Source organism: Mustela erminea, chromosome 15 (genome assembly GCF_009829155.1).
Source record: "Mustela erminea isolate mMusErm1 chromosome 15, mMusErm1.Pri, whole genome shotgun sequence".
Lineage (NCBI taxonomy): Eukaryota > Metazoa > Chordata > Mammalia > Carnivora > Mustelidae > Mustela > Mustela erminea.
Genome location: NC_045628.1, coordinates 22,148,701 through 22,176,562, shown reverse-complemented (window position 1 = coordinate 22,176,562; position 27,862 = coordinate 22,148,701). Strand labels below are relative to the sequence as shown.

At 33.0% G+C, this 27,862-nt stretch overlaps 1 long non-coding RNA gene across 1 annotated transcript; it reads left to right on the top strand.

Annotated features, from left to right (window-relative positions):
- Positions 1-2,341: 2,341 nt before the first annotated feature.
- LOC116574360 lies at positions 2,342-27,862 on the top strand. The gene is made up of 4 exons (XR_004279238.1): positions 2,342-2,475; positions 2,609-2,785; positions 12,612-12,764; positions 26,398-27,862. It is a non-coding gene; the product is annotated as an uncharacterized LOC116574360 (long non-coding RNA).

The following is a 27,862-nucleotide window of genomic DNA, read 5'->3' as shown; positions in this document are numbered from 1 at the left end:
ACACACACACACACACACACTACATCTTTATCTACTCCTCTATCTATGGACACTTATGTTGCTTCCATATCTTGGCTATTATAAGTAATACTGTAATAGCCATAGAAGTGCATATATCTTTTCTAACTAGTGTTTTTGTTTTCTCCAGATAAATACCCAGTAGTGGAATTACTGGATCAAATGGTATTTCATTTCTAATTTTTTGAGGAGTCTTCATACTGTTTTCCACAGTGTTCACCAACAGTGAATGAGGGTTCTTTCTTCTCTATATCTCACCAACACTTGTTACTTATATTTTTTTATACTAGTCATTCTGACAGGTGCAGGGTGATAGCTCATTGTGGTTTTGATTAGCATTTCCCTGATGTTTAGTGATGTTGAGCAAATTTTCATGTGTATGTTGACCATTGCATGTCTTCTTTGGAAAAATGTCTATTCAGGTTCTCTGCTCATTTTTTATTCAATTTACTTGGATTTTTTTGTTTGGTGGTGAGATGTGTAAGTTCTCCATTTTATAATTATTATTGGAGTATGACTGTCATACAATGTTTTATTGGCTCCCATTGTAAAACACATTTAATAATTCTATGTATGTTTGTATAATCTTTACATAATTTATATTAACCCCTGATCAGCTATGTTATTTAAATATAATCTTCCATTTAATAGGTTGCCTTTTTGTTTTGTTGAAGGTTTTCTTCACTGTGCAAAAGCTTTTGGTGTAAACCTATATTGTTTTTGTTTCCCTTGCCTGAGGAGACATATCTAAAAAAACATTTTTAAGACTGATGTCCAAGAGATTACTGCCTATGTGTTTAAGGAGCTTAATGGCTTTAGGTCTCATATATTGGTATTTAATCCCATTTTAAAATTTATTTTTATGTAGGGTAAAAGAAAGTGGTCCAGTTTCATTCTTTTGTAAGTGGCTGTCCAGTTTTCCCAGCGCCATTTCTTGGAGAGACATTTTCCCCTCTGTATATTGTTGCCTCCTTTGTCAGAGATTAATTGACCATATAAGCATGGGTTTATTTTTGTACCATCTATATTGTTCTGTTGAAGTTAATATAGACACATAAAGTGAATGAGAGTTTTTATTCTTAATTTTAAGAGAATTATTCAAAATGGTTATGATAGGTAATACTACCTATCAGATTAATATAAAGTTCAGATTAATATAAATTTCAGATAAATATAAACATGACAATAATTACAACTGAACCACTTATATAGGAGGAAAATGAAAGGAAGAATCTGGAATAGAAAAAAAGAAAACAAACTTATTGCTGTGAAAATTTCTTAATTTTGTAAATTTTATAAAATTATTGTGATCATATTTAAACATTACTAAGACCCCTCCCTGTGCCTGGGTAGAGGCCCATACAAAGTGAAGTCCACAGATTCTGAGCTTTATGAGTTTCTTAATATTTCTGACTCTGCTCATTACATATTTTTCTTACCTTTTTGAGGTATCACTGATAAAGAAAAAATTGCACACATTTAATATACACATCTTTATGAAATTATAATATGCATACACCTATGTATATCAATCACCACAACCAAAGTACTAAACATATCTATCACTTTCAAAAATTTACTTGTATTTTCTAAAATTACATTATATATTTATTTTTAAATCTGAAATCTCTTCTCAAGAAGGTCCTTAGAGTAAGACATGACGTGCGTCTGTGTGTGTGTGTGTATTACCCCCAGATGATCTACTGACATTAGCATAAGGTGGTCTAAGGAGTCTTTCAAAAATAAATCCACCCACAAAACATATATTTAAGGAACACTAAGATAATAAGACAATAGTGAAGGAAGATGTAGTATAGGTATAAATAACAATTAGGAAAAGTGGAAGTTCTATATTTGAGTCCAAGAATTAGCAAACATTTTTGAAAATCAAAAACAAAATAATGCCTTTGAATTTCAAAGTGTTATTTCCAAACATTATTCTGGGGGAAAACAAAATAAAACAACACAGAGGAAATTGGAAAAAGATATAGGGAAAGAAGAAGAGGAAAAAAATCAATGTGAAAGTAACAAATTCTCTAAAATTTGTTTTTCAAAATTCATGTTTTTAAGATTTATTTAATTATTATTTTAGAGAAAGAGAGAGCATGAAGAGAGGGGCAGAGGGAGAAGGAAAGACAATCTTAAAGCAGGTTCCCTGTTTAACACAGAGCCTAACATAGGGCTCACTCTCATGACCCTAAGATAATGAGCCAAAATCAAGAGTCAGACAGTTAACTGACTGAGCTACCAAGACACCTCAAGATTCTCTTTAATTTAGATTATTATATGTCATCACCCACTTGTTCTATTAGCGTTCTATTGCTCCCAGAGCAAATTACCACAAATCTGTTCTCTTAAAGCAAATTCATTACATGACAGTTTTCTATCTCCAAGTTTGACACAGATCTCCCTTGGCTAACATCAAGGTGTGGACGCATCTTTATGCCCTTCTAAAAGGTATTAGGAGAATCCATTTCCTTGCTCATTCAAGTTCCTGGGAGAATTCAGTTTCTTGCAGTTGTAGGTCCAAGTTTTCTGGAGTCTACAGGTCTCCCACATTCGCTAACTCATGGACTTCTTCTATTTTCAGAGCCAGAGATGGTAATTTGATGTCTTTTCACATTGTATCTGTGTGATCTACTCTTCGGTCTTCATTCTCCATCATTAAGGATCACATGATTAAAAATGGGTCACCTGAATAACCCAGGAGAACTATATTCAGGTCTTTAACCTTAATCATATATCCACAATCTCTTTTGTCATGAAGGTATGTATTTACCCTTTCTGAGGGTTAAGGTATGGAAATCTTTGGAAGACTGTTATCTTCTTCCCATATCATTTTCCTCCAGAAAGTCTTGAAAAATTAGAGAAAATAATATTCTAAGTCTGAAGGGTAACATATACCAAGCCTAGAGTGGGAAAGCTGCAAATATAAATTTTATTAATAGGTAGAAGTCAACTATCACCCTAATTTTGTTTTAGACATGTGTGTCATAATTATAACGGCTGTGTAATATTATGTGAAACAATGAGAACTCTTTTGCAGATATGGAAATGAAATATTTGTATTTTCTTCCAACATAACAAAAAAGCAAAGCAAAGAAACACCAAAAATAAATAATAATTTGTAAAATTGCTTTGGTTGTACTCAGAAGTTTTTTTTGTTTTGTTTTGTTTTTAAGATATGAGTATTATTTCAGAAATTTTGTTACAATTTTGTTACACAAAAACAATTACCTCCATGCCAGATTTTACATATGCTATACAGGTAAAACACTGTAATTGTGATACAGTCATAATTGAGACAATTTGAGCAAGTTATTTCTGAAAAGTGGTCTATAATATAATAAAATACACACACGCAGAGTTTCTTAGGATTATTGAGACATAGGCAGATAAAAATCTAGCAATAATGAGAACAAAATTAACATATTCATTGTACCTGTGTTTGATCAACCTAAAGAGAAAATCAAATATTTGTTGATGTACTACAATCAAATGACTTCTGAATCATAGGCTCAGTTCAATAAAATTGATGATTACTGAAGAAAAAAATAATGCCTACATAGAAGTATTTTATAGATTAGCCTTATACATGAAGGCTAATGAAAATATATATTTTTCATGATATTCTTGACCTAACAATATAAATTATTCTTGGTTCTTTATCAAATATCACTTCTGGTCCTTCCTCTTATGAAGCAAAAAAGTATACTGTGTTAAAAAAAATATATATGTATGTGTATATATATATATATATATATATATATATATATATATATATATACTGTGTTTAGTATAGAAATATCATCATAAAACAGTGAACCCAGGAACTTTAAAGTCTTAAATGAAAACGAAGTTTTAATTATGAGAATTGTTTTGATTGAATTTGCAAAATTAGACTGAGTCTGAACTGTATGTAAAGTTATTAAGAAAAGGAACATATAATGGACCTTTTTCTTAATGATCTAAAATTCTTAAAAAAGAAAAAAAATCAAGTGGGAGCCAAATAAATAAATAGACAAGTTTGTATTTTCTGTTGACTAATCAAAAGAGTTGCAGAATTATTTGGTCATTAAATATTCCATGGCAATTCATTATTTGTCCACTTAAAAATTCCATATGATTTTTCAGTGCAATATAATAGGTGAGACTATTTGGTGTATATCTCCATGTGCTATACCTACACTAATTTAAAAGGGTACACTAATAACTATTTAAGGAAAAGAAAAGATTTAAAAATATTGATTGTTCTTTTCAATACTTGAAGCCTGTTTTTTTAGGGTTTGACTACCCTGTTTTTTAGGGTTTGACTACTAAATTTAGGGTTGACTACTATGTCACAAACATGTGACAGATTCACATGTTCATCTCAATTAATATACACATACTCCCATCAGGTAAATTAATGTCCATTGATAGAATAACTTTTTTTTTAATATACTAGCAGAACTATGCTGGCTGCACTTAGTGATAGGAGCTTTTCGAGGTTTGAGTATAGGACTTACCATGTCTTCTGTTACAGGGTAAAAACAAATTGACACATAGTTCATATACACACACACACATATGTAAATATACACATATATACACACATATATGTATATATATACACACACACATATATAGATATATATATATAGATATATGGAAAATGGTTATATCACTTTGTCTTATAAATTGATTTTTGCTTTACTGTATCAGCATGATGGTATTTGTCTAGTGAGCACAGCCATTTTTCATAAGCAAAGTTGCTAGGAACATTAAGACATTATATCCTCAAGGTGTAGTCATCCATCTAACTATGCAAAGGAGTAAGAATTATCTTGTTACTTTTAAGATGGTACACAACAGTATTTCCCTGAAATGTTAAATGATGTATGATGCTAGTTTTACAGGATCATCCTAGTTTATATCAGTTTAATATTGGCAGTAAGAGAAAAATAATAGACCAGGTTTTTGGCATCCATTAACAGTATAAACATTTCATAAACTCTGTTAATGACAACCAAGAATGTCAAGAAAATATAGCTGAGTGATGCTGCCCGAAAGATAGCTTAAGATATTGGGAATTTCTGTCCTCCATGATGCAGATACCTACACTACACTGTATTCTATTGTGTAAGTTTTCCTTTTTTCTCTTATTATGTTAGATGAAAATTAAAGTGACAACCTTCTCTACACATACATACACACACATTCGTAGAATGAACATTTTGGAAATCTCTACACTACAGTGTCTGTTATTCATGTGATTTCATATTAAAAAGTTAACATAATATTAAATATCAAAATGATATACTCGGGAATTTTAGCAGGTCAATCCCAGACCTATATAGAGAATAATTCAAGATCTATAAACACAATGGAATTACCATGTTAAAAACTGAAATAGTTTTCCTCCTTCTCAAAATATACCCCATTCTTCAGTATGGTTAGGAATCCCTTGTGATTATTTTACACATCTTAGACAAAGTTCTGCAATATGATTCTTATAGACAAACTTCAGATATATAACTAAACTTACTGGAGAACAATTATGACAAATTAGAGATTTTCAACTTCTAAATAGTCAGTCTTGTATTTTATCTAATTGAATCTACAAAAATTACAAGGAATATTGTCAATATAATCAGTATTGAATAAGTTACTCTTATTCAAACTCTCAGGCCTTCTACTTCGTTGAATTTCAATGACAGACAGCACTAGAAATTAAAAATAGACATATTAACTTGTGATAATGATAGTGATAGTGATTTTACTTTTCTAATATAAAGCCACATTTGTTGGGGTGTCTGGGTGGCTCAGTGGGTTAAAGCCTTTGCCTTCGGCTCAGATTCTGATCTCAGGGTCCCGGGATCGAGCCCCACGTTGGGATTTCTGCTCGCCAGGGCGTCTGCTTCCCATCTCTCTCTCTGTCTGCCTTTCTGCCTACTTGTGATCTCTGTCTGTCAAATAAATAAATAAAAATCTTTTAAAAAAAACCACATTATTTCCTCATTAAAGCATCACCTTTAAAAATATATGTGTGAGAAATTCTTTATAGATCTTGGATATTAGCCCTTTGGCTGTGGTGTCATTTGCGAATATCTTCTCCCATTCTGTAGGTTGCCTCTTTGTTTTGTTGACTGCTTCCTTTGTGTGCAGAAGCTTCTTATCTTGATGAAGTCCCAAAAGTTCATTTTCACTTTTGTTTCTCTTGCCTTTGGAGACCTGTCTTGAAAGAAGTCATTGTGGCTGATGTTGAAGAGAGTACTGCTTAAGTTCTCTAGGATTTTGATGGATTCCTGTCTCATATTGAGGTCTTTCATCCATAAATTCAAATCAAAACCACATTGAGATACCACCTTACACTAGTTAGAATGGCAAAAATCAACAAGGCAAGAAACAACAAATGTTGGGGAGGATGTGCAGAAGGGGGAACTCCCTTACAATATTGGTGGCAATGCAAGTTGGTGCAGTAACTTTGGCAAACAGTGTGGAAATTCCTTAAAAATTTAAAAATAGAGCTACCCTATCACCTGGCAACTGCACTACTGGGTATTTACCCCAAACATACAGATGTAGTGAAAAGAAGGGCCATATGAACCCCAATCCTCACAGCAGCAATGTCCACAATAACCAAACTGCAGAAAGGGCCAAGATGCCCTTCAACAGAGGAATGGATAAAGAAGATGTAGTTCATATATACAATGGAATATTACTCAGCCATCAGAAACAGCCATCAGAAAAGATGAATATCCAACTTTTGCATCAACATAGATGGAACTGAAGGAGATTATGCTGAGTGAATTAAGTCAAACAGAGAAAGCCAATTATCATATGGTTTCAATTACTTGTGGAACAGAAGGAAAAACATGGAGGGCAATAGGAGAAGGAAAGGGAAAATGAAGGGGGGCTGGGGGGGGAGTCGAATCATGAGAGACTGTGGACTCTGAGAAACAAACTGAGGATTTTAGAGGGGAGGGAGAATGGAGGATGATGAGCCTGGTGGTGGTTATTAAGGAGGGCATGTATTGCATGGAGCAATGGGTGCTATACATAAACGATGAATCTTGGAACATTACATCAAAAACTAATGATGCATTGTATGGTGACTAACAACACCATACACACACACACACACACACACACATATATATGTATACACATACATACATACATGAGTGACATTGAGATAACACAAGTAGTCAGACTGACAAACTCAGAAGAATTGGAAGTATTAAATGTTACTAATAATCCAAATAATAGAAGTGATAAAAAAACAGGTTAAACATGAAGTGTGAGGTAGCTGACACAACTTTTAGTTTCTACCTCCCTGTATTAGTGGGCAATTTGACTGAGCCTAAGCATGAGGTGTCTAAGCAATATACAAGTAGTATACATGTGGTATCTCCTTCAGAAAAGGGAGATATTTCAGTTAGAAAATGTCTTCACATTTCTCGGTCCAGGAATTGTGTATAAATCATTGCTATTATTCAGCAGTCGCTTACTTCATAAATTGAAGTAATAAATTTCAAATATTGGACTATAAGCAACCCAGAAAGTTTGAGTACATTCTTTAAAGATATCTTAAGAAAGTTCTGTGGGCACATTTACAGAATAATTTTAGTGAGTCTTGGTGTTTTCCCAACCTTATAAACTAGCTGCTAATTATTCACCTACCAAACATAAAATTCAGGAAAGTATCATGGAAATATTAATATGTTATAATGTTAGATATGTATTCCTGAGGGAAAATGTCCTATATAACTTGATTATTTATTTTTAAAAAATATGAAACAACACTGTATCGCTCTCCTAAATCACATTTTGATTTTTAAACTTAAGACATTTTTGACACTGGGAAGTTAAAGATTTATTATGCTAATTTTCCAGAATTTTGTTAATTTATTTTATTCTGATATCCAACAAAAAGGAAAATATAAAATGAGATAAGATCTAATGGGGAGGAGTCAGAATCAAATAAAATATCATCATTAATCACAAAGCAGTAGAAAAAGAAAGCATCCAGAAGGAAAGATACAATTAAAATCTTAATTGTAATTAAGATTACAATTAATTAATTACAATTAATCTTAATTGTAAGATTCTTAAAAATAAATTATTAAAAAATAAATAAAATTCTTAAGAATAAATAAGAAAAAAAATGCAAGCTGCTTACCATCTACCCAGCTAATAATGGATGATAATTTATGAAGATCAGAAATGAATAAATGTAAATATTATTACAATATTTGAAAATAAATATGGAGTTTGTCCCTTAACTAGAAAACTTAGAGCAATAATGGTCAGTTAAGCATGATGCAGTTGATAAAACAAACAGACAAACAATGGCAGGAAGAAAAGGGCACAGTACTCACAAGCAAAAAAGATGAATTGCAGTATGCTCAAAATGAATTGTACATGTTTTTAAAATTATAATTAATAGATTTGCAGCATAACGGAATGCAACTAACCCAATGATATGGTATGTCTAATTCACTTTTCTGAATCTACAGTTTGCAAACAAGTCATCAGACATGATCTCTTGAACAAAACGTCATGAAATGTATGAATTGACCTCATCAAATTCATTAGTCATATCGAATATTGTTACCCTTTGGAAAAAAATGCCTTAATGTTGTTGTTAATTAGTTAATCTCCTTTTGTTATTATAGTCAATTTGTGTTTACTAAGTACATCGAGGAAAAGATTGGGCAATTTTAGGACAGAGATCTCATTTTAATCATACAAATATTGTATTTCAAATAGAACTGAAAATAACAAAGTTTTAAATATAGTACTGATTCTGGAAAATTTTATAATAAATAATTTTTCTGAAAGGCAGGAAATGTGAGTGTCAGAAAGATTAAGCCAGGTTAAAAACCTGAGAACTAATTGGAACCCCAAAACAGAAATGATTCAATTGCTGCCTTTAGTCAGAGGGATGGATGTGGGAGTATTAGGGCAGGGAATTTTTGCTTTTCATCTTAACTCATCTATATCATATGATTTTTAAAAAATTCTTTCTAGTTGGCGGTCATTAAAAATATTAATAGTAGTGTGGACTTTTATTTGTCACCTACCAGTTGTTTTTTTTTTGGAAAATTGTGTAGATTCCAATCCATTTTATCAAAAATTATAATAAACAGATGGTGGGTTTTGAACATATTGAAGAAAATTTAGCATTAATAAAGTAACATACATTGGCAGATATGAAACCTTGATTATTATTATAAACATGGTTTTATAAAAAAGCACTGGTATTAAAGAAAAACAGAGTTAACTAATGAGAATTTATGTTAGTTTTTTTTTTTAATGCTAGTTATTTTTACACAAATGCTATTCCACAAAGATTATAGCAATGTATCTCTAGGTATTCTTGGCCAGGACAAAGAAAATCAAACACAAGGGTATAAGAAGAACAACTATTTTCTGGTTTTGGAAACGTTCATGCCTAAAAGATTATCACCGTGTTGTTTACTTGTTATATAGGCTATATTAAAAGTAAAAATCATGTTTGTGTTTTTAACAACTGAATGTGTTAGCAAATTAATAATCCTTACAGGTGCTTCCATAAAATGTCTGCATTTCCCAAAAATTATTTCCTAAAAACTTATATCAATAGTCCAGATTTGAGAAATATCTACATGTATCAGATTTTACTATCTAAAATGAGTCAACTTAAAATGCAGTGGCTCAAATCAAAAGAAAATATTTATTTATTTATTTTTTCATAATGCATTGGTTTGGCTGGGAGATTATTTTTGTCAGGTCCAGTGGGTAGAGCTAGATGGTCTGGAATGAGCTCACTCACATATCCAGAAATCAGCTGAGATGACTGTAATTATGGTTACTCTTGGGACTTTGTGGATGGTCATTTCTACTCTCTAAAGGCATTCCCAGCCATCTAGGAGGCTAACTCAAGTTTATTTACATGTTGGCAGTAAGAAGGGGGGTAAATCCCAATGTACAAACATTTCAGGTCTCTGATTGGGTCACAATTCCTATTGATTGGAACAGCTCACATGACTGAGACTAGACTTAAAGCCCAAGAGGATTACCCAAGGCAATGAATATAAGAAGTAGGGTAACCATAGCCATTGGCAATCTACTACAATAATAAAAGGAGAAAAGGAATCTGTCTTGCTTTCAGATTTTCCAGAATGCAAGTTTTTCCACATATAAATATTCTATGAGAGCAATTTTGAGAAGTTTCCTAAAATGAAGGTATTCCAGTAGATGAAAGGCCTCTATTTCTTATGGCATACCCCTTGCCTGTATCCTTTAAGGTGAAGCCATCTACATATGCAAAACTCATTTACCAGCTTCTATTTTTAGTCAAAAACTGTTAAGAAAGAGATACCTGAAGAAACCAATACAGAAATTTATCTTTTTAAATCAGCAGATGTTTGCAGAATAATATAAAAAGATTATATAAAAGTAAGGAACCAATAAATGGGAAAAGATATATAGGCATTCATGTGTATTGAAAATAATTTTAAAACACAACTACCAAATGCATATTGATATATTAGAAGTAATTCAAGACAGCACTAAAATTACAAAAATGGCAAGATATGGTGAAATGAATGGTAGTTATATTCTTCAAAATGTTCAAATACAGGGGTTCCTGGGTGGCTCAGTTAGTTAATCTGAGAACTCTTGATTTTGACACAGGTCTTCATCTCAGAACCCAGGTTCTCTGGTCAGTGTAGAGTCTGCCTAAGGATTCTCTCCCTCTGCCTTTCCCCCAAAGTGTACTCATACTCTCCCCCCCCCAAATAATTAATCTTTAAAAGGGGTGCCTGGGTGGCTCAGGGGGTTAAATAATCTTTAAAAAATAAAATTTTAATTATTTCAATCACCAAAGCAAACCAAGACTTACTCTATGAATCTGCTTAAAAGCCTCCACTGTGGTCTCTGTTCTAATAATGTTCATTGTCTGATCATATAATGATATATACATGTATATTGTTAGATATATATATTAACTATAACTTACATATACACACATATGCAACTATTTCACAGGTCTGAGTAACTGAAAGAATTCACAATACTCTACATATTTTGCTCACATAAGGTTTTAGTTTTAATGCAGAGAAAAGATATGGTACAACAGGAGAAAGAAACCACAGACAAGAACAGGGTCTTTGAGGAATGTTCTTAGTTATAGAGGATGTACTTCATATCTGTATTATAAGTCACCAAGATATATACAAGGAATCTTGGTTTTTGGAGAGCCTCAGTAAAAGTTTCTGGAAATTTTTTTATGCTTTACTGGTGCATATAGGCTAACCAAGATGTGTATCTAGTTAAACCAGGGTAAGCCACGCTGTAAACCTCTCTAAACAATATAAACACACTGGGACAGGTGCTTTTGGGGAGGAATTTTAAACATTAAATAGTATATTATAAATTACTAATCCATATTACCCTCAAAGTAGCCAATAGATGCTAAAGACCAGCATAGAGCTATGTCTGTACAGGTCGGTAACCTGTTTTTATAAAATACATATTGGTAACTGTTTGTTAGTTACAAGTTCATTATTTTTAAATAATTTTACAAGTTTGCATTTTACTTTTACAAATGTACGAAAATAATCTGATTTGATTGAACATAATTATTTTATGTATATTTATGAACAAGAAAGAACTCAAGCATTAGTTGAAATTGTGAACAATAAAAAAAAAATTCTTGTAAATATTGTTAATGTCTATTGAGGGTAGCATCAAACAAATTATTGTAAATAATTTATCTTAATATGATGCAGCCATGACAAATGACCAAATGCTAATAGATATAGATAGCAGATACATAGAAAGAGATGCAAATAACTTACGTGAATCAGACATAGTATGTGTGTTTATACATGTATTTTGTGATATTTAAGTAAAATAATTTTATATGTGTATTTGCATGTGTATATGATTATATGTATTATACATTTGTGTACACAGCATTTTTAACTGTTTTGTAATGATAACACAAGAAAGTATGTTATTCTGTGGTTATACTTAAGGAAGGGAGTTGTCCTATATGGGGCCCAACACCAGGATACTGAGATTACAACCCCAACCAAAGGTAGATGCGCCCAATGACCAAGCCACCCAGGCACCACTTTATTTTTTTTATTTTTTTTTTCTGCTCAGCAGGAAGCCTGCTCCCTCTCTCACCCCACCCCTGCTTATTTTCCCTCTCTCACTATCTCTTTTTCTCTCTCTCTGTCAAATAAGTAAATAAATCTTTAAAAAAAAAAAAAGGAAGGGAATAGTTGAATGAAAAGTCACAATGTATATTCTGTATACTTTTCGTCCTGTACAAATCTGTCTGACTTGCACAATATGCATTTTTATACTGTGCATTTCATATATAATTACGTGTATATATAACGGTATAATTTATTTATAATTATTTGGATGTAAGCTTAATTATAGCTGGTTAATTCATTGCTAAAGCATTTGAATATAGCAAAGTGTTGTTTTGTAGTTTAGGTCCAAATGCATGAACAACAAATGAATGAACTTTTCAGGTACAGCAAAAAATAAGAGAAAACCACAAGTTGGACTTTATCTCAATTTTGTACTATTTGGATCTTTAATGACAGAGTGCAGTCTTCTTGAACATTTAAAGTGATTCTGATTGAACTACAGGATTGATTTTGCAAGTAGGACAAGACAGCTCATTGGAGGAGCCATCTGAAAGAGAGCACACTGAAATTAAGCAAAGAAAATTGCCTGGTGATCCTTTGGTTTGGCAGGTAATCCATTTTAACCCAAAATGTAAACTAGTTTAGCCAACTGCCCAGTCATATTCTGCTTTAAAAAATATTTTAGCTGAGGAATTTCTATATAAAATTGTCCAATTACTACATTTTCAAGATAAAATTTTAAATGACTAATGTTTATTCCAATAATAAGTAACTGGTAAACTTTCAAATTACTTCGTTTCTATATAAGAAATAAATGTAATTTCTCTAACAAAGTATTAACAATGCACACAATTTATAGAAGTTTTAAGATATTCCAGATTTAAAATCCTTTGAGGTCACTGCTGTTTTAGTCCATTTTGTATATGAAGATATGAATCTTAAGAAAGTTAAATAACTTGCTTTAAAATACACAGCTCATGAGTTATGGAACTTATATTTGAAAACAGCTTTATCCTGTTTTCCAGAGTGGCTGTGCCAGTTTGCAATCCTAACAGTGTAAGAGGGTTCCCCTTTCTCCACATCCTCACCAATGTTTGTTGTTTCCTATTTTATTAATTTTTGCCATTCTATCTGGTGTAAAGTGGTATCTCATTGCGATTTTGGTTTGTATTTCCCTAATGGCTATTGATATTGATGTTGAACGTTTTTTCATAGGTCTGTTAGCCATTTGTACGTCTTCTTTGGAGAAGTGTCTGTTGATGTCTTCTGCCCATTTTTTGGCTGGGTTGTTTTTTGAGTGTTGAGTTTGAGAAGTTCTTTATACATATTTGATATCAGCCCTTAATCTATAATGTCATTCTTGGTATGAAGTTACCTCAAGATGTTAAAAAAAATAAAACTACCCTATTACCCAGCAATTGCACTACTAGGTATATACTCTAAAGATACAGATGTAGTGAAAAGAAGGGGCATATGCACCCCAATGTCCATAGCAGCAATGTCTGCAATAACCAAAATGTGGAAGGAGCTGAGATGCCCTCCAACAGATGAATGTAATAAAGAAGATGTGGTACATACATAGTTTGAAATATTATTCAGCCATCAGAGTGGATGAATACTCACCATTTGCATTGACATGGATGGAACTGGAGGTGATTATGCTAAGTGAAGTAAGTCAAGCAGAGAAAGACAATTATCATATGGGTTCACTCATATGTGGGACATAAGCAATAGTTCGGGGGACCATAGTGGAAAGAAGGGAAATCTGAAAGGGAAGAAATTTGAGAGGGAGATGAATCATGAGAGACTATGGACCCTGGGAAACAGACTGAGAGTTTCAGAGGGGAGGAGGGGGAGGGCGTAACAAGGTGATGGGTACTAAGGAGGGCACTAAGGAGGGCTCATTAAGGTGAGCACTGGGTGTTATATGCAACTAATAAATCATTGAACACTATAGCTAACTGAACATAATGAAAGAAAGAAAGAAAGAGAAAGAAAAAAAAAAAAAAGAACGAACCAAACAGCTCTATCTAGGCCCTTTCTGGGCCTGTACTCTTAGATATTGAAAAAAGGTAGACATATTTATGCTTCAAAAAACTGAAAAAAAGTCCTAAATATGGAAACATCTTTTAAAAACAGGGGTTAAGTAACTGCCTTGGCTCAGGTCATGAACCTGGAGTCCTGGGATGGAGTCCCATATCAGACTCTCTACTCAGCAGGGCATATGCTTCTCTCTCTGACCCGCCCCTTTTCATGTGCTCTCTGTTTCTTTCTCTCTCTCTTTCTCTCTCTCTCAAATAAATTAATAAAATCTTTAAAAAAAAAGTGAAAAAACAAAACAGTGGTTAATCATTCAAAAGTTTATACAATATTACTTGACTCATGAAACTGATTACGAGGGAGCTGTGCTATGTCACCAAATACTGGGACCATCTCCTATAAATCTTAATTTAATGGACACATTGAAATACAGGTTATATGAGTAATTTTATCTTCAAATAAGGAAAACATTTCATTATTATTATAACTAGATTATTATTATTCTCTGGAGATTTATCCAGATCATTCATTGCATGTATCAATTGTTCTCTCTCCTTTATTGCTGAGTACTATTTCCTGGTATAAGTGTGTAACAGTTTATTGGTTTAATGGTCAACTTAACCAATGGAAAGATAGGTCAGTTGTTTCCATTTTTAAAAATTAACTTTTAGGGGCGCCTGGGTGGCTCAGTGGGTTAAGCCGCTGCCTTCGGCTCAGGTCATGATCCCAGGGTCCTGGGATCAAGTCCCGCATCGGGCTCTCTGCTCAGCAGGGAGCCTGCTTCCTCCTCTCTCTCTCTCTGACTGCCTCTCTGCCTACTTGTGATCTCTCTCTGTCAAATAAATAAATAAAATCTTTAAAAAAAATTAACTTTTACATGCTTAGCTGTTACAAATAAAACTTCTATGAATGCTAGGTACAGATTTTTGTATGAACATAAGCTTCAGTTTCTCTGGGATAAATGTCGAAGAATGCAATTGTTGGGTCATTTGGTTGTTATGATTAGTTTTTTAAGTAACTGCCTACCTGTCTTATTTGGTGATTTTAATGTTTTATATTCCCACTAACAATTTATATGTGTTCTAGTTTCCCCACATTCTTGTCGGCATTACACGTTGTCATAATTTTTCTATTTTAGTCAGTCTAATAGTTGTGTAATGATATCTCATCATAGTTTTATATTTCCTTTGTGATCAAAAATGTTGAATATTTTTTCATGTTTTTCTAATCTCTAAATTTTTCTTCACGCTTTTTGCCCATATTCTAAAGGAATTAATTGTTTTTTATAATATTTTGTTTTGAGAGTATTTTATATATTCTAAAGACTTGTCCTTCAAATATGTGGCTTGCAAATAATTTCTCCCACTCTGTAATTTTTCTTTCATCCTCTTAATAGTATCTTTCACAAAGATTTTTCATTTTAAATAAGTCCAGCTTATATATGTGTTTTTTTTCCTCTTACAGATTTTTTTTAACCACCCATATAAGAACGTTGTCTTACCCTAGATCCTGAAGAGTTTCTTCCCCAATTTTTTTCTAATTTTAAAGTGTTTTGAGTTTTACTCTTCAATCCATGATTGATTTTGAGTTAATTTTTGTATAACATGAGAAACTTCTTTCAAATGATTTTTTTAGCCAATGAATGTCCACTTTTTTCACCACATTTGTTGAAAAGGCTGTTTTTCCTGCATTAAACTGCCTTTGCAGCTTCACTAAAAATCAATGGGGTATATATCTATAGACTCTTTTTTTTTTTGCCCCATTGTTTTAATATGTCTATCCTTCAACCACTCACACTATATGAAAAAATCTTGAAATTTGATTCCTAGGTCTCATTTTTCTTTTTCAAAAAAACTTTTTTGTTATTCCAATTCTTTTCTCTTTCCACTTAAATTTTAAAACAATCTTGTCTATATCCACAAATATTTGTGCTGGGTTTGGTTAGGAATCTCACTGAAGCTGTATATCCATTTGGGGAGAAATGACATCTATACTATATTGAACTTTCCAATCTATGAATATAGCATGCCTCTTTATTCGTTTAGATCCTCTTTGATTTATTTCATCAGCACTGTGGTGTTTTTGCCATATAGGTCTCTACATTTTTTGTTAGAATTGCATATATTTCATATTTTTAGATATTATAAATGGTATTAAATTTTAAAAGTCAAGGTTTAAAAAGGTTTAAAAGAGAAATACAATTTATCTCTGTATGAGATATCTGGGACTTTTTAAACTCACAGATTGGTTCTCAAAGTTTTTACTCATTTGCTTGGTTTGGTTTGTTTGTCTTGAGATTCCTTGAACTTTTCCATGTAGATGTGATGTCATCTGTTGAATACAGACAGTTTTATTTATTTTCCAGTCTGAATTTTTCATCAGTTTTTCTTGATTTACTGCACTGGCTTAATTTCCAGCACTATGTTGAATAAGAGTGGTGGGAGTGGACATCCTTACCTTGTTCCTGATCTTAGTGGAGAAGCATTTAGACATTCACAACATTGTATAATGCTAGCGATACATGTTTTTTTGTAGATGATTTTTTTTTCAAGTTGAGGAATTTCTCCTGTATCCTCATTTCTCTGAGCATTTATCATGAGTGACTCTTAAGTTTTGTTTTTGCTACATTAGTTGATATGATGATGGGATTGTGTTCTTTACTTCATTAATACAGTAGATTCCATTTATTATGTGTTTGCACATGTGTTTTCACTTAGGGTATTACACATAGCACAGTGTAGTGAACACATTAATTCCCTGAAACAATTACCTGAAAAAAAACAAAATTCTAGCACTTCAAAAAATTTTTTATACATATGACCTTTACTAAATATATCACATGTACCACAGAGTGATGAACACATTCTTCCACTGAAATAACACTGTACTTATTCACATGTCTAATAAAATTCATTTTTAACAGCTTTATTGTGGTATAATTGACATAAAAACTCCAATATTTAAATTATGAAATTTCGTAAGTTTTGACATATATATACAACCATGAAACATACTCCACAGTTGTGGTAATAAATATATCCATCACATCCAAAAGATTCCTTCTGCCTCTTGCATATATTTTTCTTTCCATCGTGGTAAAAACACTCAACATGAGTGACACTACTTATTTTTTTTTAATGCATAATACAGTGCTGTTAACTATAGGAACGATGTTGTACAGTAAATCTTCAGATTATTATTCACTTTGCAGAGCTGAAACATTCTATATGTTGAATAGCAACTCCCATTTACCCTATTCCCAGCTCCTGACAACCATTATTTGCCTCTCTGCTTCTATAATTCTCACTATTTTAGAAGTATCATAAACATGGAATCATATAGTTTTTGTTCTGTGACTGGTTTATTTCACATTGCATAATATCCTTGAGGTTTGTACATGTTATCACTTGTAGTAGGATATTCTTCTTTCTAAAGACTGAATGATAGCGATTGTTTGTAAATATCACATTTTCCTTATCTATTACTTCAATAGACATTACTAAAAACAAAAATAGACAATTGGAACTATAACAAACTAAAAGTATTCTGCACAGCCAAGGAAATAATCAGCAGAATAAAAAAGCACTGTATGGAATGGGAAAAAATATATACAAGCCATGTATATTGTAATCCTCAATTAAAAATGGGGTGGGATTATGGACATTGGGTAGGGTATGTGCTTTGGTGAGTGCTGTGAAGTGTGTAAACCTGGTGATTCACAGACCTGTACCCCTGGGGATAAAAATATATGTTTATAAAAAGTAAAAAATTTAAAAAAATGGGCAAAGATTTTAAATAGACATTTATTTAAAGAAGACATATATTGGCCAACATATACATAAAAAGATGCTCAATATCATTAATCATCAGGGAAATGCAAATTAAAATTGCAGTGAAATATCTCCTCTTACACATTGGGATGGTTCTTATCAAAGGAAAAAAAAAGATAAATTTTAGCTAGAATGTGGAAAAACTGCTATACTGTTGTTGGGACTGTAAAATAGTGCAACTGTATATGTTTCCTAAAAAATATTAAGAACAGAACTACCATGTAACCCAGCAATCCCACTTCTGGTATTTATCCAAAGGAAAACAAAACACTAACTTGAAAGGATATAGACACTCTCATGTTCATTGCAACATTATCCACAAGATGTGGTAAAAGCCTATGTGTCCACTGGTGGATGAATATATAAAGAAAATATGATATATATGTATGTATGTGTATACACACACATATACACACATATATGTATAAAATACTATATATTGTGTATATATACATATATATACATAAAAATATTATCTTGTCATATACAAGAATGAGTTCTTGCCATTTATAACATAGATGAAACTTGAGGGCATTATGTTAAGTGAAATAAATCATACAGAGAAAGACAAATATCTGACTTATATGTGGCATCAGAAAAAGAGAGAGGAAAAAAAAAAAAGCTTACAGATTTAGAGAACAGATTAGTGGTTGCCAGAGGGGATGTAAAGTATAGCACGGTGACTATAGTTAGTAATACTATATTGGATATTTGAAAATTGCTGAGAATAAAGCTTAAAAGTTCTCATCATGAGAAAAAAAAAATTGTAACCATGGTGATGAATGTTAACTAGACTTATTGGATGAGTTCCTCACAATATATATAAATACTGAATCAGTGTTGTAGACCTGAAACTAATATAAGGTTATATGTCAATTATATCTCAAAAAAAAGAGATTATTTTCAATCTTATGTTTTTCCACTCAGATATATGTATTATCCATTTAGGTCTTATATGGAATACAAATTGGTACTTTTTACAAGAATTTTCCATTTTTGATTAGGGTGACTATTATAGTCATGAACATTTATATTAATTATTTATAACTGTCTTTACCATTTAAATTAATAAACCAGAAAGTCTTCTATATTTTTATTTTTATAAGACTTTTGTTTAATTATTTACTTGAGAGAGAGAGAGAGAAAGAGAGAGAGGCAGGTAGAGTGAAAGAGTGTAAGCAGGGGGAGGAGCAGAGGTAGTGGTATGAGCAGACTGTGCAGAGCACAGGTTCTGATGTAGAACTTGGATTCAGGACCCCAAGATCATGACCAGAGCCAAGAGTCTGACACTCAGATAAATGAGCTACCCAGGTGCCCCTTCTATAAAAAGAGATCCTCTGGTTTTCCAGGAATTTATTTCATAATAGAGTTTACAGAAACTGGATTGTCCAAATGATCTCGTGCCTGCCAAAAATTTATATGTTAATCTCTAATTTTGTTTTATTAGGTGGTGAGCTCATTGCTTCATGTAGAGTAGAGATAAAAGTCACAGGAAATCCAGGTAGTTTGGGTCTTTTGGGTGGTTTCTTTCTAGCACTCTTTGTTGTAAGCACCAATGAATGTGTGGTCTTCTTGTTGCTCTGCCTGTCTTTATTTTACGGTCTTCATCTGGGGTGTTAGTTTTTCTTTTCTTTCTTTTTCTTTTAGTAACATATAATGTATTATTTGTTTCAGGAGTACAAGCCTGTGATTAATCAGTCTTACACAATTCACAGCACTCACCACAGCACATACCCTCCCCAATTTCTATCACCCAGCCACTCCATCCCTCCTACCCCTCCACCCCTCCAACAGCCCTCAGTTTTTTTCCTGAGATTAAGAGTCTCTTGTGGTTTGTCTGCCTCTCTGGTTTTGTCTTGTTCAATTTTTCCCTCTCTTCCCCTATGATCCTCTGTCTTCTTTCTCAAATTCCTCATATCACTGAGATCATATGATAATTGTCTTTCTCTGATTGATTTATTTTGCTTAGCCTAATACCCTGTAGTTCCATCCATGTCATTGCAGATTGCAAGATTTCACTTTTTTCAATGGCTGATTTTATATATATAGATATATATATATATAAAATCACATTTTATTTATCTGTTCACCTGTTAATGGGCATCTAGGCTCTTTTCATAGATTGGCTAGTGTGGATATGGCTGTTATAAACATTGGGGTGCACGTGTTGGGGGGTTAGTTTTTCAAAAGTGAATTTTAGTGTGGGGAATAATGAGTGAATTACTGGAAAGACTTAGCTGGTTCATCATGTTGCAGAAGAATTGACTTCTTTTCTTCACTTTTTTTTTGTTTTTTTAAGATTTCATTTACTTATTTGAGAGAACGTGAGTGAGTGAGAGAGCATGAGCAGGGACACAGGGAAAGGGAGAAGAAGACTCCCCGCTGAGCAGGGAGCCAGACACACATGAGGCTCTCCATCCCAGGACTCTGAGATCATGACCTGAGCCAAAGGTAGATGCTTAACCAGCTGAGCCACCCCAGGTCCCTGATTATTTTGTTTTCATTTAATTAATTAATTTCATTTAATTGAATAATTGTTGATTCTGTGAGCTTTCATTCAGTGTAGGGTAGGACATCTCTCTTCTCTCCACTACTGCCCTTTTTAGAAACACATCGAAGCAAATTCTTGTCATTTGGGTACATCAGTCTGCAATAAGGAAAGCCTTGATGTTAATACTGCAGTGTTTCTGTGCAACAATCAAGTGGAGGCTGACTTTTTTTCAGAAGCTCCCTTTTAATCTAAACATATTTTTTCTCATGCTAAAAAAAATGGAGTTATTATTATCACAACAATATCTCCATTTAGTGCCTTCCTTTTCTTGTCTGGACAAATTAGCTGTTCTTTCTCATCATAAAATTTGTCTCTCTTGCATTATATTGCAGGCATTGTGCAAAGGCTTTGGATTAAAAACAGCCACCTGATTTTTACATCGTTACTTATTTACTAAATATTTTCGTTCATTCACTTTATTTTTAGATGTTATAAAAATCTTCCTGAATATTTATATAATAACTTTAAAATATCATTTTATATTTAATTTGAAAATACATAATTGATCATTTTATTACACATAAATAATATGCAAACACTGAAACTTTCATTCCAACTATGTTAAAAGAAGTATTGCTTGCTTGTTTAAAGCACTCTTTTCCTTAAGGAATCTCCATTTTTTAAAAATTTTGTGTGGTTATTGTATCAAACATAGGGCAAATCAAGAGATATTTAAAGACTAGGTGCGCTCAGGTAATGATCTCAGGGTCCTGGGATCTCAGGGTACTGGGGTGAACCCCCACATCTGGCTCTCTGCTCAGCAGTGAGTCTGCTTCTCCCTCCCTCTCTGCCTGCCTCTCTGCCTACCTGTGATCTCTGTCTGTCAAATAAATAAATAAAATCTTAAAAAAAATAAAGATAAGGTGATCTGCTTCCATGTCTAGGGAAAGGTTATTAATAATTTAATTTTAAGTGATTAAGTCTCAACTCTTTAAAATACTCATGTAAAGAGTGATTTTTAGCAAACTTTAGACAAAATACCTTATTTTTAGCTACTTTTATCTCATTTTGAGCAGGCCTTTTTATTCTTTTTGAGCATGTGCTCATGTGTACATATATGTGGTCTCCCAGCAAACTTCAGAGTGAAATGGAAACTTGCCTTTTCTTGACTCACTCTGCTGCAGCGCGAAAATGAATCTAACCACTTATTTTCTCCGGCTTTTATGCATGTCTAGCCTTCATGAAGTACACAGAAAAACATTAATTTGAGAAGAAAATGAATTGCTCTGCACACCATGTCATATGGTTGCAATAGTGCTATCAAATTCCCAGCTCCATGCTTAAAAAGCATCAGCAGGTGGCTTACAATTTTGAAAAAACTGTAATAAATTTACTTGAATGTGTACATAATTTGTATAATTCCTTATAAATAAAATAGTGACCCAAATTTAAGAAGATGTATATATTTTATTAATTGTGAAGCCAAATGAGGTTGTTGATACATATGTCCTACTTTTTTTTTTAAAGATTTTATTTATTTATTTGACAGAAAGAGAGATCACAAGTAGGCAGAGAGGCAAGTAGGGAGAGAGAGAGGTGGAAGCAGGCTCCCTGCTGAGCAGAGAGCCTGATGTGGGCCTCAATCCCAGGACCCTGAGACCATGACCTGAGCAGAAGGCAGAGGTTTAACCCACTGAGCCATCAAGGTGCCCTCATATGTCCTACTTTTTGATACAAATACCTAGATCCATTTTGTAATGCCTCACAATATAAATTAAAATATATACTTAATGATAAAGATGGATTGTTATTATTAGTAATATGTCTCAATTTTCTCCTACTTAATTATAGTAACAGAATACTGGTACATCCTTATTGAGCATATACCTATCAAAATCCTTAGTGTAAGTATCTCTATACCATATAAAGAGATTCAAAATATCAGTTTGAGTCTCAAATAATGTATTCCATGGAGAAATAGCATTTTCTAAATTTACAACAATAATATTTATTGTCATATTGAGTGTGAGATAGACATAGTTACATATTTATGTATATTTATAACTCTTTAGTCTTCTTGAATTGTACATGTGTTTTTCTAATTTATTTATTTATTATTTTATTTTTAAAGAATTTATTTATTTATTTGACAGACAGGGATCACAAGTAGGCAGAGAGAGAGGAACAAAGAGGAAGGGAAGCAGGCTCCCTGCTGAGCAGAGAGTCCCGATGCCAATGTGAGGCTTAATCTCGGGGTCCTGGGATCAGGACCTGAGCCAAAGGCAGAAGCCTTAATCCACTGAGCCACCCAGGTGCCCCTATTTATTATTTTTTAAAAGATTTTATTTATTTATTTGACAGAGAGAGAGTACAAGTTGGCAGAGCGACAGGCAGGGGGAGAGGGAGAAGCAGGCTCTCCACTGAGCAGGGAGCCTAATGTGGGACTCAACCCCAGGATCGTGGGATCATGACCTGAGCTAAAGGCTTCTGCCTAACTGACTGAGCCATGCAGCCATGCTTTTTTTCTAATTTAATGCATTACATTCTATTGTGGTACTATAAATTTCATGCCAACTTTATTACAGGAATAACAAACCAATATTCTATTATTAATAACAACTCTTATTTATGGATCTGGGGCTAAATGATTATTTACAAAATATAAATTTAATGAGTTCTAAGCTTTAGCAATTTTTTTTTATGATGTGTAATCATTAATTCAACAGGACTTTCTCTACCTAATGATACCTATGTGGTCACTGAGAATTTAGGCAAAGGCAATGTTAAAATTAAAAAGAAAGGTCTTATATATGGAGAGCTATCTTAATGATACACTCTATTCTAATTTTTAAGGACAACGTATTTCACGTAATTGTACAATGCTAGTTATCAGTTATCAAATCACAGCTCCATAGGCATATACTTCATTGATTATGTCACAATTACATAATTTGGCCTCCTAAACCAATTTTTCCTAAATTTCCTAAATTTTTCCTAAAAGATTGGAGAACTCCGAGAAAGTGAAATCTGAAAACACAATTTAGCATCTGTTATAGACCCTAATTTCAAAGTCCAGGCAACAATACATAGAAAAGTATGAATAAGAAAAGTGTGTGTGCTATAACTCTTCTACAACTTAAGCTGGAATATATTACTCCACTTGTGCTTTTGAGCCTGGACTTACTCATAAGATGACTTATCCTAAGAAACTTAAAATATGTATTTGTTCTGCCTATTCAATTGTCAGATGAAAATTGGAGGTGGGTGGTTATTAAGTGAATGAAAGACCAGTGCATAATGTGAAACAGCTAGCTCTGTTTGCCACAGCATACAAATAAGAATGTCAAATCAGAGTTGAAATAACTTGCCTATAGGTAACATGCCCATGAATTAAGCTCTTATCTAAATATTGGCATCGGGGCTGCCTGGGTGGCTCAGTGGGTTAAGCCTCTGCCTTTAGCTCAGGTCATGATCTCAGGGTCCTGGGATTGAGTCCCGGATTGGGCTCTCTGCTAGGCGGGGAGCCTGCTTCCTCCTCCCCCCCAACCCTGCCTACTTGTAATGTCTCTCTGTCAATTAAATAAAATCTTAAAAAAAAAATATTGGCATCAACCCATATTTATTTTCTTTCCACTACACACAATTACCTTTTCATTGTGTGTAAGATGGATACATGAACAAGAGAAAGATTCTCATCAATTATATTGTCACACTTCATCCAAAGTGAAACATCTGAGAAAACCAAGTAATGATTAAATTCTGTAATTATATCATGTTTTCCTTATTTAGTTTACTGCAAACATCAATATTTTGGTGTAAGTAGGGGAAGCCTCTCTCTTGCCGTTTTATATTTGAGATAGTATAACTGCAATAGTCTAAATTACTTACCCTTTGTGAAAAATGGAAGTTCCCAACAACTTTCTGATCATTACATATTTATTTTACATTTCCTTAAATCATGAACTGTCAAAAAAGTAAATATCTGCTTTCTTCTAAATCAAAGTTTTAAATGAGAAATTCAGAAACAATCTTATTAGAATTTAAATATCACATGGTATAAGACCCAGATTTTGTCAAGACAATTATTCATGTAAAGAAGTTTGGTGCAAAGCCAAATTTCCTGATGAATATGGTAATTATTTAAGTCATGGACTTTTACTCAAAGAACATAATTCTGCAAACATTAGAATGTTGTGCTGTTGTGGTTTAATATAAATATTTAAAATAAATTTATCAATAATCAGAAAAAAAAAAAAGATTGTAATAAGCTTGGTCATGCCTGGTATGTCTCTAAACTTAAGTAGATTCTAGAGACACCAGCAGATTCAAACACTTAATTTTATGCTTCATGGTCCACGTGATTTAGTTGAATTCTAATTATCAGTTTCTTCTGGTCTTTCTTGAATCAGATCCTCTTTTTTCCTAGAATCAGGTTTGTCCAGAGGGAGGAGATTTACAAAGCTGAAAAGGGGCAGAGTCTTGGTGAGCAGGATAGTGAGCAGGATAGGCCTACAACAAAGCTGGCCATAAAGACAATCTGTAAAACAAGTGGTTTACATTTGCACATTATATTACTGTATTTTTTACCCTATCTAATTTTTATCAGTGAAATAATATGTTGCTAACTGGGTAATTCATCTAAATAAATACTAAATTTATTTAGAAGATAGACCATAAAGTACTTAGGTAGATGACAACAAAGCATTTTAATATGATTAAGATCCCTCCAATTATAATAAGTATTACTTAACTTTTGAGTTTATACACACACACTCATGGTGAGCCATGTGTATGTGTGTGCAGAGTTGACTCTCATTATTCATGGTAGTTAATGTTCTATAAAGTTTCTGCAAATACTGAATAAGTGAATACTGAATGATTGCTTCTAAACCTAACCCTAACTTCCTGGGAACCTCTGGTCACAATAACTATCAATCAATCAGTAAATAAGCATTTTTTATGTGTATTTCTGTTGCAACACACACACACACACACACACACCCCACTTTTGGCTCGTTAACATCAAACTCATGGTCAATACCACTATAACCCAAGCCTAAATGAAGTTTATCTAACACACATATTTCCTCCATAATGAACATCAGGGTTTTCTGGAGCTTAGAAAAAGAAGTTAGACAGCACTTCAGCCCTAGGCATAGGTGCCAGTTAAGCAGCAAAATCACTAATAAGAATCACAAAAATGTGAAAAACGTGCCACCATGAAAAGGATGCCTGTGTATGGTATGAAAGCTGGGACAAGAAGGCATAGCATTACCTTGTTCCTCCTCAGCTAATTGAATATATATAAAATTTACACACACATACACAAATTGCTTTGTAAAATTAGAAATATGTATTTAAGTAAATGTTTATGCCATGTTCACATGATGGACTAGTAATATTTTTCAGTAAACCAGTTTATATGGACACAAAAAGAAATATATCAATTTATGTATATTTTCATCCTTAAAAATACTTTATTGAATCAACTTTTAAAATGTATCATTTTTTCTTGTATGTCAGGATATTTGTTACAAACTAGCTGAGTAGTTTTGCCAATTCACTCAAAGTGTTGAAGATTTTTTCATACATTTGGAAAAGCCTTAATTTTTCAATAGTAACAAAATGAGTACCTAACTCACAAAAATTCTCCCTTAATTCAAGGGCTGTCAAATGTTGGGGCTGCAATTGAAAAGTGCAATCCTTACTCTTTCGCATGTGATTTGCTATGACTGCTTTCATCAAGTTTGAGGTGAAGCCAGACCCGAATTTGAAATTAGTCTCCAGACAGGCAAGATGAAAGAAGACGGAAGGAAAGAGTAGACTGAGAGGGAGTCAGGAGTGCAAAGCAGGCATTACCTGATTTCCTTTTTCTTTGCAGGCTGTGATTGGTGTCTTCACAGAAGGTCTTCAGTCACATACTGAGAACTCTAATTAAGAGAGTTATCTCCATTTGTGCTGGCTTGAGGGGGTACTTCAATCAAGTAGAACCTGTTGAAGTGTGAATAGGAAGAGCAGGGGAAGTCAGAGTGTCATCTGGAGAAGTGAGTTGGCTGTCGACCAAGAGACATCACAAGTCAGCTTTACTCTGGCAAAATGTCCTCAACGCAGTATGGAGATTTGAGGCAGAAATCGGCTTTTTGCCTACACACTGGACCTGAATCTGTTTATCAGAGGTAGACTGACTTAACCAGGGCTCTCAGAGGCTGATATCAAAGTTCAAATGTCAATTTATTATTTTGCAGTAAGAAATACTACATACTTCTGTCCTGATTAATATACTTGCATTCTTGAGATGGATTTGCATTAGAAGATGAAATATTTTTCAAGAATTGCTTGGTAGACATGAAATCTGAAATAAGGAGGTTTTTAATGATGATAGCTTCTGATAATCTGACACATCCATCTCTTTAGTTGAATATTCTGTCTCTAGGACCAAAGAGATCATACATCTTATTACACTACATGAATAATGCTAGAATTATTTTTTTCTCTGACTCTCTCTCTCTCCTTTTTTTTTTTTTTTTTCTGTTTTTATCATTGACCAGTCCTTCGGACTGACACATTTCAGACAGTATCTGTTGTTGATATTAAGATTGTACTATTTTCCCAGGAACTTGGAGACCCACTAGGTAATCCTATAAAAAAAAATAAAAATTAGGCAAATTCAACAACATAGAATGTATTAGCAATCTGTGTCATAACCAAGAGCTTATGTATCACATATGCTAATTAATTCAGGAAGGGTCAAATTCCAGTTATGACATTCAGGCAGTAGCCTCATGGAAACTCATTCAGCTAAAATCTAATTAATTAATTTTTTCCTTTTTTCACTTTTAACTTTTGATGGATTTTAAGTTCACAGAATGGAATTAATCCTATTTACATTCATCCTTATTTCATGCAAGCCCATATCTGTCTCTATTTATCTATCATCTATCTACTAATTGTTTATAGTTAAAAAGTAACATATATCTGAATATTAGAACAATTACAATAAATTAGAACTTAACAACCTTTGTGTTCCTTCCCCATGTCCTCCTTATTCATTTCTCTGACATTGCTCTTTCTTTTCTAAATCGTGTGCCCCTTATACTCTTGCTTTTATTTTTATATGATTTAATGATTTGTATACTGTCTATAGGTATGATGAAAGGACATGAGAGATATTTCAATCATAACTGTGAGGAACCCCCTCCCCAAGGAACCAACTGTACTCTAAAGGTCAGAAAGAAAGGGAATGAGCAAGCAACTGGGTGTTAGCTTAGAAATGCTACATAAATATCTTTGTTCTGATTTCAAGCTCACACCATAATCTAATAAATTCTTAGTAGGTTCCAAGTAAA